Raw genomic sequence first — 12,165 nt, 5'->3', positions numbered from 1 at the left:
CTTTGCATTACAAAGACATCGGAAGAAAAAAAAAGGTCATATGCTTCTTGGAGTGTTGCTCTGAGCCGCCCTGCTCTGCCATTCACCCAAACCTGCCCCCACCCTGTTTTTTTTAAAGCAAGGAGCCATCTTTGCGGTGATACCAACAGACAAGTATGTATCCCCTGCATTTGAAAAAGCATCGAGCCACTGTCTTCAAATTCCCTGCTCTTGATTTTGAGCCTGACTGGAATCAAATGTAATGTTAACTTTGGTCCCATTCAACAAATCTCTAATGAAGTCCTATTAATTTTCAATCAAACTTCAAGTAAACCAATTAGCATTTTCATTTCTACAGAGCCACAGAGGCAGAATGTGTAATTAGCCTCCCCACCTTGTTCACAGAGGAATAAAGGGCATGGAGAGACTCCTCAGTCCATCTTTCCTTACAGTATTATCCTGCCTGCCTCTTGGAGGCACCAGATAGGATGTGTTTAGGTGTCTGCAGCCCTACAGTCCCTCTTCTCCTCCAGCTGCTTTTGATGTCCCCCACCCCACCCCAGTCACTGCTGGTGCCAAAGCCGTGCCCTGAAAGCACAGTGCCCCCACACTGGGCATTGCACAGCCTCCAGCCCCTGCTGGGATTAGCGTTGCCATATCTTAAATATAAAAATGATCATATTAGAAGTTCAAAATTATCATCTTTGTTAAAAAAATATTGTACACTAAAAATATGCAAATAAATATACAAATAAGCCTGTTTCCTATTTACTATATATTGACAGTGAGTGGGTGACAACTGGGTCCTCAGATTTGAAGCATTACTTTATTTTGAGGCAAGCAGTCACAAGAAAGTGTTAACAGCAAACCCAAAAGCCTGTTAAGACTTCCTGAGGGTGACTTGGGTTTTGCATATGCTGCCCTAATGAGCTGCCTCACAAATTATCATACATTTTGAACACTTTTACTAGTATTGCTGGTACATCATACAAGGGTGGAAATTACCATGCATATATGACAATTATTGTACACCTGGCAACACTGGTTGTGCTGTCTTCGTGGATGCTGCCTCCTTCTTGCCTGCACCAGGAGCTGCTTGCTTGCATTCAAGCTCCTGCAAAAGGTAGCGTCCCTGCTCCTGTCCCCTGAGCTACTGCCTTGCACAGAGCCAGTGCGGGGCTCTTACCCCAGAGCTTTCCCCAAGCCAGCTCTGGCTAGGGACTCAAATAGGGCCCTGCCTCAGGTGCAGGCAGGACAGGGGCTCTTGGGCTTGCACTGTCCCGCTCTTCTCCTGTAGCCGGCTCTCAGCTCCATCTCCCCCATGCCCATAACTTGCGGTGCATTGATTCTCACAGGAGCCCTAGGGGACAGGGGAGTGCTAGTGTCCCTAGTATGATGTGGGGGGCATTCACTGAATGCCGCAATGTCTCACAACCAGGCTTTGGCACCTCAGTGAATGGCACTTCAAATCCTGTGTGGTACAAACTTTCAGAAAGCCCATGACTCTAAGTTATGCAGGATTGTGTAAACACAGTATAGTTTAGCATCTGTTGTTATTAGTATTATTAGTATTATTGCTATTAGGGATACTTTTCCTTTCCTTTGTTGTGTACTTGGGGCCCAATGGCCAAGCTTTCAGGTCCAAAGTGCCCCTCTTCATACTGAACCCAGATTTGGAGAAGGCCATGGAAACCTTGTCCAACATCTCTCCCAACTGTACACTTGGTCCAGCTGCAGATGTCACAGCTCTCCTACCCCTTCTCGCCTCATACATTTCTAGGACCATCAAGGCCCCAGTGACACCCCCCATGTTGCACAGTGATGTCTTCCTCAGTACTCGGACAATAACCGCCAAGGTGAAAGCCTCAGGGGTGCAGCTGGTAGCTGTATTGGTCTAAGGGCATAGACAGACAAGGTTCTTTGGGTGAATCTGATATCTTTTATCAGACCAACTTAAATAGTTGGAAAAAAATCTTCTTTGCCAGCTTTCAGGTATAAATACCTTCATCAGGCTAAAGAAGTGTTTGCAGATGGTCTGTCAAAAAAGAAGGTTAAAGCCTGATACTCAGTTAAGACACTGAGTCCTTTCAAAGAGTATGTGATTCAGTTAGGGTTTTTGGCAGACCTGTGGGAAGCACGTTGGCAAGGTGTTTGCCCTGCTCCTGAGCTTGAGTTCCTATGATATGAATACCCAGCTCCATAAGTAAATACGAAGAAGAACTGCTTATCATTTTTGAAAATGTAGAGCAGCAAATACAAGCCACCTGAAAGCAGGTCTTACAGCCCCCTGCTAACAGACATTGTCTTGCAGTATGTCAGTAACTTCATCTCCCTCTTTTATGTAACTTCTCTTATTTTGTGAACAAAATATATCTGCTGAATTGGAAGGACGTAAATCTAGAAGACCCCAAGGTTATTTTATTATAATAAAGCTATTATCCCCAACAGATGCTGCCCCAAAATCAGTTTGTTTCATAAGTGCATCCCCAGTATTGCTTCAAAACAACGTGCAATATTTAGAAACAACGCTGTTCCTAGACAAAGGCCTAATCAGGGTCCCTGCCTGTTTTCCAAAATGTTTTGTGCGTTTGCAAACAGAAGGAGGGGGGTGTTGTGTGTGTGTTTTGTGAACACACAGCATGCGAGCCTCTGCTGTGCATCTGTGATTCCAGAACGTCCCTTCACACCACGGTATTTCTGGTCTTGCTTTCTGTTCATCCACTTTCCCTGGAGAACAGTTTGTGTTGCTTATTTTCTATTGGGGATGCTGGCACTGCCATGGCCCTAAAGGATCCTGTCCCTAGGAGGAAAGGAAAGGGTTAAAGCAGAGCCTTGGAACTGAAACCACCGCAGCTGAGACTTGTTTTGGCTTGATTAAAGGCTGCCAAATGGGGTGTGGGTTGCTGCATGTTTGGTCTTTTTTTTTTTTTTTAACTTTTGGGTTTGTTTTTTTCATATCTCTCTCTTTTTGGGGAAAACACTGCCTAATAGTGTTGAGATGAAATAGTTTGGGCAGTGGGGCATTTTGCTGAGTGGGTATAAGCCTGTTTGTAAAATTTAGGATGAGATGGCTAGTTTGGGAAATGTCTACAGTTGCTCTTCTCTGACTATCAGAAAGAATATTTGGTGACAGCCCCTCAACAGACAAGAAGATATAAGCAAACATCCACCCTTGGGTAGCCAAGGTCCTTGTCTGCTAACTACAAGCCTGACAACTACATGGCATTAATAGGGGTTTAGGTTGTAGCCCTGTGGGTCTAAGGAAACAGGCAGACAAGGTGCTTTGGATTAATCTGATATCTTTTATTAGAACAACTTGAATATTTTGGGGAATTTTTTTTTCCAACTATTTAAGTTGGTCTAATAAAAGATACCAGATCCTTCTAAAGAACTTTGAATGCCCATGACATAAATAGATGATCTGTAATTGTGGGCGTAAAGACTGAGGGTACAGATTCTGCTTGAAAAATGCAGCTTCTTATCAGGAGCTCTCTTCAGAAGTGTGCAGCTTGGATGCCAAAAGCATTTTGTTAACAGGAAAATTATTAATGTGAAACTGCAAATGAGAAGGTTAGAAATGCTGAAGTGACTTTGGTGCTTCATTGCTAGGTTTGTTTTTTTGGGGAGGTGGAGACTTCTTTGTTCATTGTGTTTTCTTCAAGTGGTGTTTGAGTTGCTAACTAACTTTGGGCACTTCTGACAATTTTACTTGCAATATAAAAATACAAACAATGATGATAAACATCCTAAATGCATTTTCAACTCATAGGGTCAGAGTCTCAACTGGTCTATTTGAGTGTAGCTCAAAATAAGGAGTTGAATTATGCCACTGCCACTCTAGGGCCTGGTTCATTGCCATGACCCAATATTTTCAGACCTCCCAAAGCAAAACCTACACCTGTCTGGCAGAGAGAAAAGGAACTTTCTCTTAATAAAAAGCATGAACCCTGTAGCACAGATCATTTCTTACCATTTAATTAGTTTATTCAATGTAAGGTCATGGTCAGGATCAAGCCCAGGTTTCTTCTGTACCATTTTTGGTGGGGTTGAAAATGCTTTGTGTAGCAAATATACATCAAAGCCAGGAGGCGGTTTCAGTGCCAGCCAGCTTGAAAACCAAAACCAAACCAAAATAAAAACTCTGGATTTGAATCTTCACAGATGCCAATTAAAGGGAGGCCTTGAGATGTAAAGCAGCACACAGCAATAATACAAAAAACACACGCTTGTGTTGAAGATGTGCCTGATTGCTAATGAGCAGACAGTTGCTATGCTATTCCAGGTGCTGTTAATAAAAGCCTCTTTTCCTGGCACCTGTGACCCTGTGAACAAATCCAAAAGACTCATGAGTGGGCTACGTGCCCCTTGGTAGGTATCCCGGGCAGGTAATGTAAGCCTAGTGAAATAAAACCTAATTCACAGCACAGAGGGCTGTGTGGATTTTTTTTTTCTTTCTGATGAGTCTGTCTGTGAAGCAATGATTCAGTCCTGAGAGACCTACCACATCACTTAAGCTTCATTTTGTTTTCTAACCAGTTTCTGCCCCTCTCCTATTTTCTGTTCTGAGTGAAGCAAGAGTCTTTTCAGCCTCAAAGTTTTGGGTTCTTTTGAAAGGCACCCAGTGTTTGATTTGCACTCATTCATGCCGATGCAACTCACTCATTTTCAGTGTAATTTTTTTCCTAATTTGTGCCCTTTTAAGTGAAAGGAGAATCAGGCTCACTTTTAAGAAGGAAATCAGTCCATAAGACTTGCTAATGTTGAAGCATATAGCAAACTTTTATATATGGCAGTCTTCTACTGCTAATTTTTAGTTATTTTTGTTTTTGCATCATTTTTACAGTAAACTTTTAAAGAAGTTCATAAGGTGTGTTGTTTTTTTTTTTCTTTGGAAGTGTTTCTCTACTAAGCACTTAACTTATTTCTGCATAAAATGACTTACTTGTGAAGAATAAAATGTCATCCAGTGCTAACAGAATCTGTTGTCTTCCCATAACAATTACTACTATCGAATGTGTATCCTGCAAATTAAATACAGCATTTAACATTTTTTACAGAGTTTTTCTGTCAAAAATGTCCATTAATATAAATTTTTAATTTTCTGCTGCAGGATCTTGCTTTTGATACATTTTTTTTTTTGTTTAGAAAAATTGAAGAAGTCCCTTTCAAAACATTGTAAAGAAGGAACACTTCTGTTTTCCAAAAGAAAAATGTATTTGAAAACAAAAGGCCTTTCTTTTTTTTTCAAACAGTATAAGGCAATATTTAGAATGACTGTTTGGGGATCTCAAAATAATCATTGCTTTCTTTCCTGTTTGTGATTTCCTCCCCCCAATATTTTTTTTTCTGGAAAAGGTTGAATTTCAATTTTCTCTTCCAGTTAGGAACAAAAAAATAATAATTTTGCAACTGTTTATTTCCCATGAAGCAGAAGTTCTGCCAAGCTCCTAGGTTTAATTAAGTTAATATGGGATACTAGCAGATTGCTATCTATTCCCTTAGGTGAGTCAAGAGAGGTATTTAGTTGTGTCAGGCTTCTGCTTTCCATCATTAGGGAGGTAAGTATGTAGTAGTGTCTGTCTGGGGCATGGTTCCTCCCTGTGTTCCTTCTGCATAGCTGTGGATCCCCTTTCTATAGGGCTTGCTGGCAAACTCACTTGTGACAAAGAGGTTTTGCAAAACTGTATCAATCGAAGTGCTTCCATTACTTCTTACAATGGGCAGAATCTATGTTCTGTTACATATAAAGCATAGAGACTGGACATCTATGTGATAGGTGACAAAAGCCATTATATGTGCTTAGTGCTGAGGTTTTTTTGTGTAATGAAAATGATTAAGGATACTAAACACCTTCTTGCTTTAGAGCATTAACCAGTCTGGCTAATCCTGGCATGTACCTGGAATCCAGCGGTACATTCTGGAGTCCAGATTCTCTGACGAGTACTTTGTCTATTTTTTAAAGTCACATCAAATGGAGTACATCATGCTACTGTTTTGATATTGTAGTGTTGCAAGCTCATTTGTCAGTGATTTGAATGCCCATACTATGTGCATGCCCACAGAGAATTAAGCTTTGACTAGCCTGTGGCTCCTGCTTTTCAGGCTGTGACAATGTGTCCCCTTAATTACACACAGATGTTATTATTTATTTGCTGTAGTATTTTGCAGTGATGGCCTTGAGCCACCTAGCAACACTGTTGAGAATTCTGTTTGAGTACATTATTAGTCATAAGTATTATTTTTGTGAGTTTGAACCACTTGTTTATCCTTCAGTGAAAGCATCAACATGATGCTCAATAAATGTGAATTATTTCATATGTGAGTTAACTGAGATGCAGAGAAGTTGAGTATACTTTTCTATGGTTTTGGTGACAGAGCTGCGTAGAAAACACAGAAGTCCTAACTACTATAAAACAACATCAGAATCAGCCTTTTTTTTTTTTTTTTTTAAGAATTGCCAGCTCTAAAATTCAGCCTAAGCAAAATGCTAGCAAGCACTCAGGGAAGGATACTTTTCATTTCATCAATGCTTTCTCTTTCTCACCCAGACAGAGAAATGCATCTGCAGAGGATAATACACAACATGGCCAAAGGTTTAAGCAGCCCAAGGACAGAGCACCATTGGTATATTTTGCCACAAGGTACGCAAAGCAAGCACCTCTTTTAATCAATCTAATTTATATAATTCAGACTGCAAACTAGAGAAAATGATCAAGTGAGAAACTATTGTAATTATGCAAAATCAACCAGTGAACTAATTGAAGTGACAATCTATCAACACAATTCATGTGTTTCAACACTGCTACATGCTGTAATTATAGAGGGTTATCCTGGTGAAACCCTCCCATTTTTTTACGGTGGGGGAACAAGGGGAACTGCACTTCCAGTGCTGCATTTTTTAAGCCTCACTTGGAAAGCAGTGGAAAGGTAAGATGATGTCAGTATTCATTTGGGGAACAAACCAGTGCCTATTCCAGTTAGCTAGAGCCTTTGCAATAGGCACTGGATCAGATGTTGGAAACTGCAAAGTCATCTGCTGTCCAATCCTGTGTCACTGGATTCTAGCAGAGGAACTTTTGTGTCAGGAGGTCTACAGGATCCAAACCGAGTCACTAGAGCACCTTACTGTTACACAAAATGTCATTCAAAACTGTTCTAGGTGGTATTGTGTGCACTGTTGGGTTAGTTTTGACAAAGGAATGTGTGCTGCTCAAGTTGGAGTTGGATGAAATTGGTCATTTTTTAAGGTTTTTTTTAAAAAAAACCTTAACTTTTTTGACCAAAAATAGCTTGGGCATTTTGACTTTTCTAAATGTTTTTCTTTGTTTTCATCAGCTCAGTAGTAGTTAAGGATGCTTCTAAATCCTGTGAGGCTGTAAATCACTGCTTTTTATTCACAGGGAATTAAAGGTGAAGGGTTGGGTCATTTCTTGCTTATCTATTTAGATGTAAAGACGCACATGGGAGCAGGAGGGAGGACTTCTTCTTGAGCTCTGGATGCTCATGATCAAAATATATCCCCAATTCATAAGTATGATTTAATGTAACACTCAAATCCCTTTCAGCAGTTTCTCACCTTTAAAAATGTGGCTGGACCAATTTGCCCTGGGCCTAACAGGCTGTTTCTGTTCTTCCACCTCAACGCTTGGTAGTTCCTTACTCAACGAGCAGTCCCATTAAAATGAGTAAGAACATTTGCAGTTTGAAGTACTCCTGCATGTAAATAAAGGGCGGAAGAATCGAGCAAGGACCCTGCTACTTTACTTTTAGATCACAAATTTCCTCTCTGTGGAAATGATGGAGAAAAAAATACCCCCCACTGCAAAGTTAACACAAGCTGTGATACGAATAATGTTCCCTGTAAACACTTGCGAACAGCTAATGCTATAAACAGAGGCCAAAAGAAAAATACAACTGGGGAGTAGGCCTGTGCAAACAAGGATGTATTCGATTTGGATTCCGCCAATTCGGAGGACAGTGATTTGATTCAGATTACTGTTCCAAATCGATTCAGCCAAATCAGTTTTGGACGATTCAGTGCAGATTCACAGATTTGGCCATAGACTATAATAGGGAATCACTGAAATACCTGTAACTTGGTCATTTTTTTTGTCAGATTTGGATGAAAACAGCAGGGATGGTAGCCCTTTCTGAGGGCATGAGGCCTTCCAGGTTTCAAGGAGGTAGGTGTAGAGGTTTCTGGGGAAACTGCACCTCAAGGTGCTGACAAGAAAAACTGGTGACATGTAGCGTTGTGTGTGTGTGTGTGTGTGTGTGTGTGTGTTCAGGCACAGCGGCGTGAAAAATGCAGGGCTGGTAACCTCTGTCCTCACCCTCACAACTGCACTGCAACCAGTAAGCCTCAGGCTTCTCCGAGATCTTACAGGTCGGAGCTTTCCACAGCCAGGACTGTGCGGTGGCTGGAGGATATCAGGTGCCTCCTGCTCCTACCCGCCTTTCACCAGAGATGTTCGCAGTCCTGGCACTTCCTAGGGCTGCCGTGCATGCAGTTTTAGGTGTTGCGAGGATGATGAGGGGCCTCCTTCTCCCCATATAGTCCCAGCCCTTATGCCTCCAAGTTCTCCTGGCTCAGGAGCTTAGCAGGGAGATGTTCTTCCCCTGCTCATGGATAAGAAACTAAACTGCCGCCTCCAGCTCTGAGAGCAGGCAATTTCATAGCTGCCCTGTCCTGCCACGTACATCCCTCCTCGTGCAGGCATGAGGCCTGCCAGGTTTCAGGCAGAGGTGCACGGGGTTTCTGTGAACCTGCACCTCAAACTGTTGAAAGCAAAACTTGTGTTACTTGTGTGTGTGAAGGGGTCTGGTTGTAGCCGTGTCAGTGTACGGACGTAGCCCAGAGAAGGTTCTTAGGGTCAATGTGATATCTATTATTAGACCACCTGAGGAGTTGGAGAAATTGTTCTTTGCAAGCTTTTGGGTTTAAAAACCCTTCATCAGACTGAGGAAGCATCTAGTTGGGGTGTGTGTGTGTGTGTGTGTGTGTGTGTGTGTGTGTGTGTGTGTGTGTGTGTGTGTGCGCGCGCACGCGCCTGCTCTTCCTGGCCAGAAGGCATAGTAAAGAAGCCAGAGGCTGGCACGCAATGCAGGCAAGAAAGGCAGTCAGTGAGAATGGAAATGGAGGTGTTGGGGTTGAGAGAGAGGCTGGGGTAGGGGGAAGGGGTATGTAGCAGGTAAAAGTGAGGAGGTACCTGGGGAGTCGGATGTCAGGCAGGTTGTAGCGTGTCATAAATCCAGCGTCTATACTGAGTCCATGCGTTTCTATATCTAGGAGGTTGGTGAAGTGAAGCTCATAGGTCTGTCTGTGAAAAGTGGGTTGTAAATTCCTGTTGAGGATCAGGACTGAGAGACTGGGAGACAGCACCCATGTCACGAGTTTTGCCTGCCTGTGGCCAGAGGTGCAGGGCCCCAGAGCCTATCTTCCCCTGCACCGATCTCCTTGAAACTTGGCAGGCTTTGTGGCCTAAGCAAGAGCTACCATCCCTGCAGTTTTCACCCCACTGTGGCTTAACACACACAAATGACTTGAGCTTTGCTTTCAGGAATTTGAGAAGCAGTTTCCCACAAATGCCTACACCTATCACCTTGAAACTTAGCACACATCATGGTCTCAGAAGAGGCTACCATCTCAGCAGGTTTCATCTAAATTAGGCAGAGGACAACGAAGTTATAGCTACTTCATTGGTTCCCCATTATATTCTATGGCCGAATCTCCAAATCGTGTCTGGATCTTCCTTAGCAATGCGGCTGAATCGAACTGGAAAAACAATTCAGATATCTGAATTGAAACTCTGGCATCCAAACTGGCTGAATCTGAATTGAATATTTCCCTATTCGCACAGGCCTAATAGGAAATCTCTAAACAACCTCAAAAGAATGAGAAGCCTGCAAAGAGTTAATCTGTTATTGGGAATGACAACTCTGCTCGCCATCTGTTTTAGTCAAAATTGATGATAAAAAAGTCACTGCTTTTAAATTAATAAATACTGTGTTAGAAGAGTAATTGGAAGTTGCATGAAATATGGATTTGGAACGTTGGATGTAAATAATAGAGCATATCATTTTGATTTTGGCTTTAAAAGATTTCTATAGAAGTGCACATTTACTTTACATTTGTTTTCCTGTTGCCCACAGATTTGCCCTAGTCCCATCACTAATATGGATGTGATTAAAAAATAACAACAACAAGAACTGCAGGATTATGTAAAAAATGGCAGCAATTATGGTGTTACCATAATGAGAACAATTAGTATAGCAAAACCTAAGTTTGAATTGGAATGCATGCATATATCTTCTCAGAAGGTCTCTGTGGTATCTTTGATCTACCTTCTGACTGTTATAATGTTCTGCTTTCTGCTAGCAGAAGTGATTGCCACGTGAAAGCATTCAGGCATAGTTATCCAAGGTTCAAGTGTGGAAAAAATAAACTTGTAGTTAAAGCAGCTGATCATGGATCAGGCTAGCTGAAAATACTCTAAAAAAAAGCCTTTCAAAGAGAAAGCTAGGTTTTGGATTAAACTAAAATTCTCATGGAAAGTGTTTTCATTGGTCAAAAATGTTTTTTGTTCATTGTCAAGAGAAGAAAATACCCGCAAGCCATTTTTCCAAATTTTTTTGGCCTTACATTTTTCAGATGTTAGAATGTATTGGCAAAAGTTGAAATCCTTAGTCTAGGAAAAAGAGTACCATTTTTTGGCGATCACTATTAAAAAAATCTGTATACACTTACTCCCTCTGTGATTTTTGGATACAACAGTTAAATCTCTTGGGATCAGACAGAAGGCAAGAGACAGTCCCTGTATGAAAGACTGAACAGACACCAAGTTGACATCACTTCTAGAAAGACACAAAAGCCTATGGCAGAAAACATTTCTGGAAATTCAGTCAGTGACATTAGAGTAGCTGCTTTTCAACAACAAAACTTTAAAAGCAACTAGGCTATCAAATTGTGGAACAATGAATCAAACTGAATAGTGATAAGTATAGTCTCAACAGAGGGTATGGATTCTTATCCCATTAACTGGCATGGCTTTTATAAACCCTATTATCTCTGAACGGGTTAACTCCTTTGTTTATCCTTTGATCCTTTCAACTCGCCGTCATCTCTCAGCAGAGCCCCTGCTTTCCGCCCCTCTTTCCCCATCTGGGCTATGATAATAAACTACATCCAAGTGGAGGGCCTGATGGCAACACGATGTGATCACGTGTGGTGGGGTAACTCCTATAAACACAAGGAGTCAAATATGCCAGCATTCAAATAGATACTCAGTGGGATCAGACGGTTGCATGCACATAATGACATTGAGATTGAGGCTGCTCTGAGTATCTTCCCTTATTGTAAATCAGCTAATGGAACTTGGTGCATCTTTAAGCACTGCAGGAGGCTTCTTTGCTGGGAGTTTTGCCAGGGAAAATGGGACTGGATCTGGGGCCCGTGGAGATCTAGAAATTAAACACATGCTGACATGCTTTGCTGGATCAGTGCCTTGATCTCCTGGTATTCTCAGTATGATCTTCAGTGATTGCCTATGTCTTTCTCATATCTTAACAGTTACCACCACTTTGGTCATTATGGGGTTTTCATCCTTTTGTTGCTGTTAAAGGCCAAAGGTGTGCGAGAAGTTTGCATGGTGAAAGACACCCCCTGGACTGAAGGTACATAAGGGAAGTTCTGCATAGACTCTGCATTAGTGGAGATACCCAGAATGCAGTAAGTTAAGCACGTGATTAAGTTTTTGCAGCATTGGGGTCTATGGGAATGAGAGAAAGGGGGAAGAGACTATCTCAGGGGGAGGCAATTATTTGGCCTTGTGGGCCGTATAAGGAGTTTTGTTGAGCTGATGTGAGCTGGGTCAGCACCCCACCCCCTTCACCCTGTCCCCATTGCACAGCAGCTCAACAAAACTCCCTGTGCGTCCCCATCCTGTCCACTTGTCCATGTACTCTGCTCATGTCGGGTCCCAGCTGATCTCCGTGGAGACCCTAGGATTGTGGAGCGGCAAAAGCGTGGGGCTGGAGCCAGGGGCAAAGCCACAATCTGCTCTCCGCACACCCTTGCCTGGAGACCCGGTGTGCATCACAGGGGTGTGTACCACAGGAGTGTGCAGGAAGCAGATCATGGCTCTGCTCTGTGCTCAGCTGGAATAGGGCCATGAGACAGTGGGGAGT

The 12,165-nt window shown here is 42.3% G+C and overlaps 1 long non-coding RNA gene across 1 annotated transcript; it reads left to right on the top strand.

Annotated features, from left to right (window-relative positions):
- The first annotated feature begins 4,293 nt into the window (after window positions 1-4,293).
- Window positions 4,294-10,988, top strand: LOC132243943 (uncharacterized). Its single transcript, XR_009455496.1, has 3 exons — window positions 4,294-4,347; window positions 6,528-6,620; window positions 10,132-10,988. It is a non-coding gene; the product is annotated as an uncharacterized LOC132243943 (long non-coding RNA).
- Window positions 10,989-12,165: the final 1,177 nt, after the last annotated feature.

This window comes from Alligator mississippiensis, chromosome 11 (genome assembly GCF_030867095.1).
Source record: "Alligator mississippiensis isolate rAllMis1 chromosome 11, rAllMis1, whole genome shotgun sequence".
Taxonomy (NCBI): Eukaryota; Metazoa; Chordata; order Crocodylia; family Alligatoridae; genus Alligator; species Alligator mississippiensis.
Note: the sequence above shows the minus strand (reverse complement) of the source record. Positions and strands in the feature narration are given on the sequence as shown.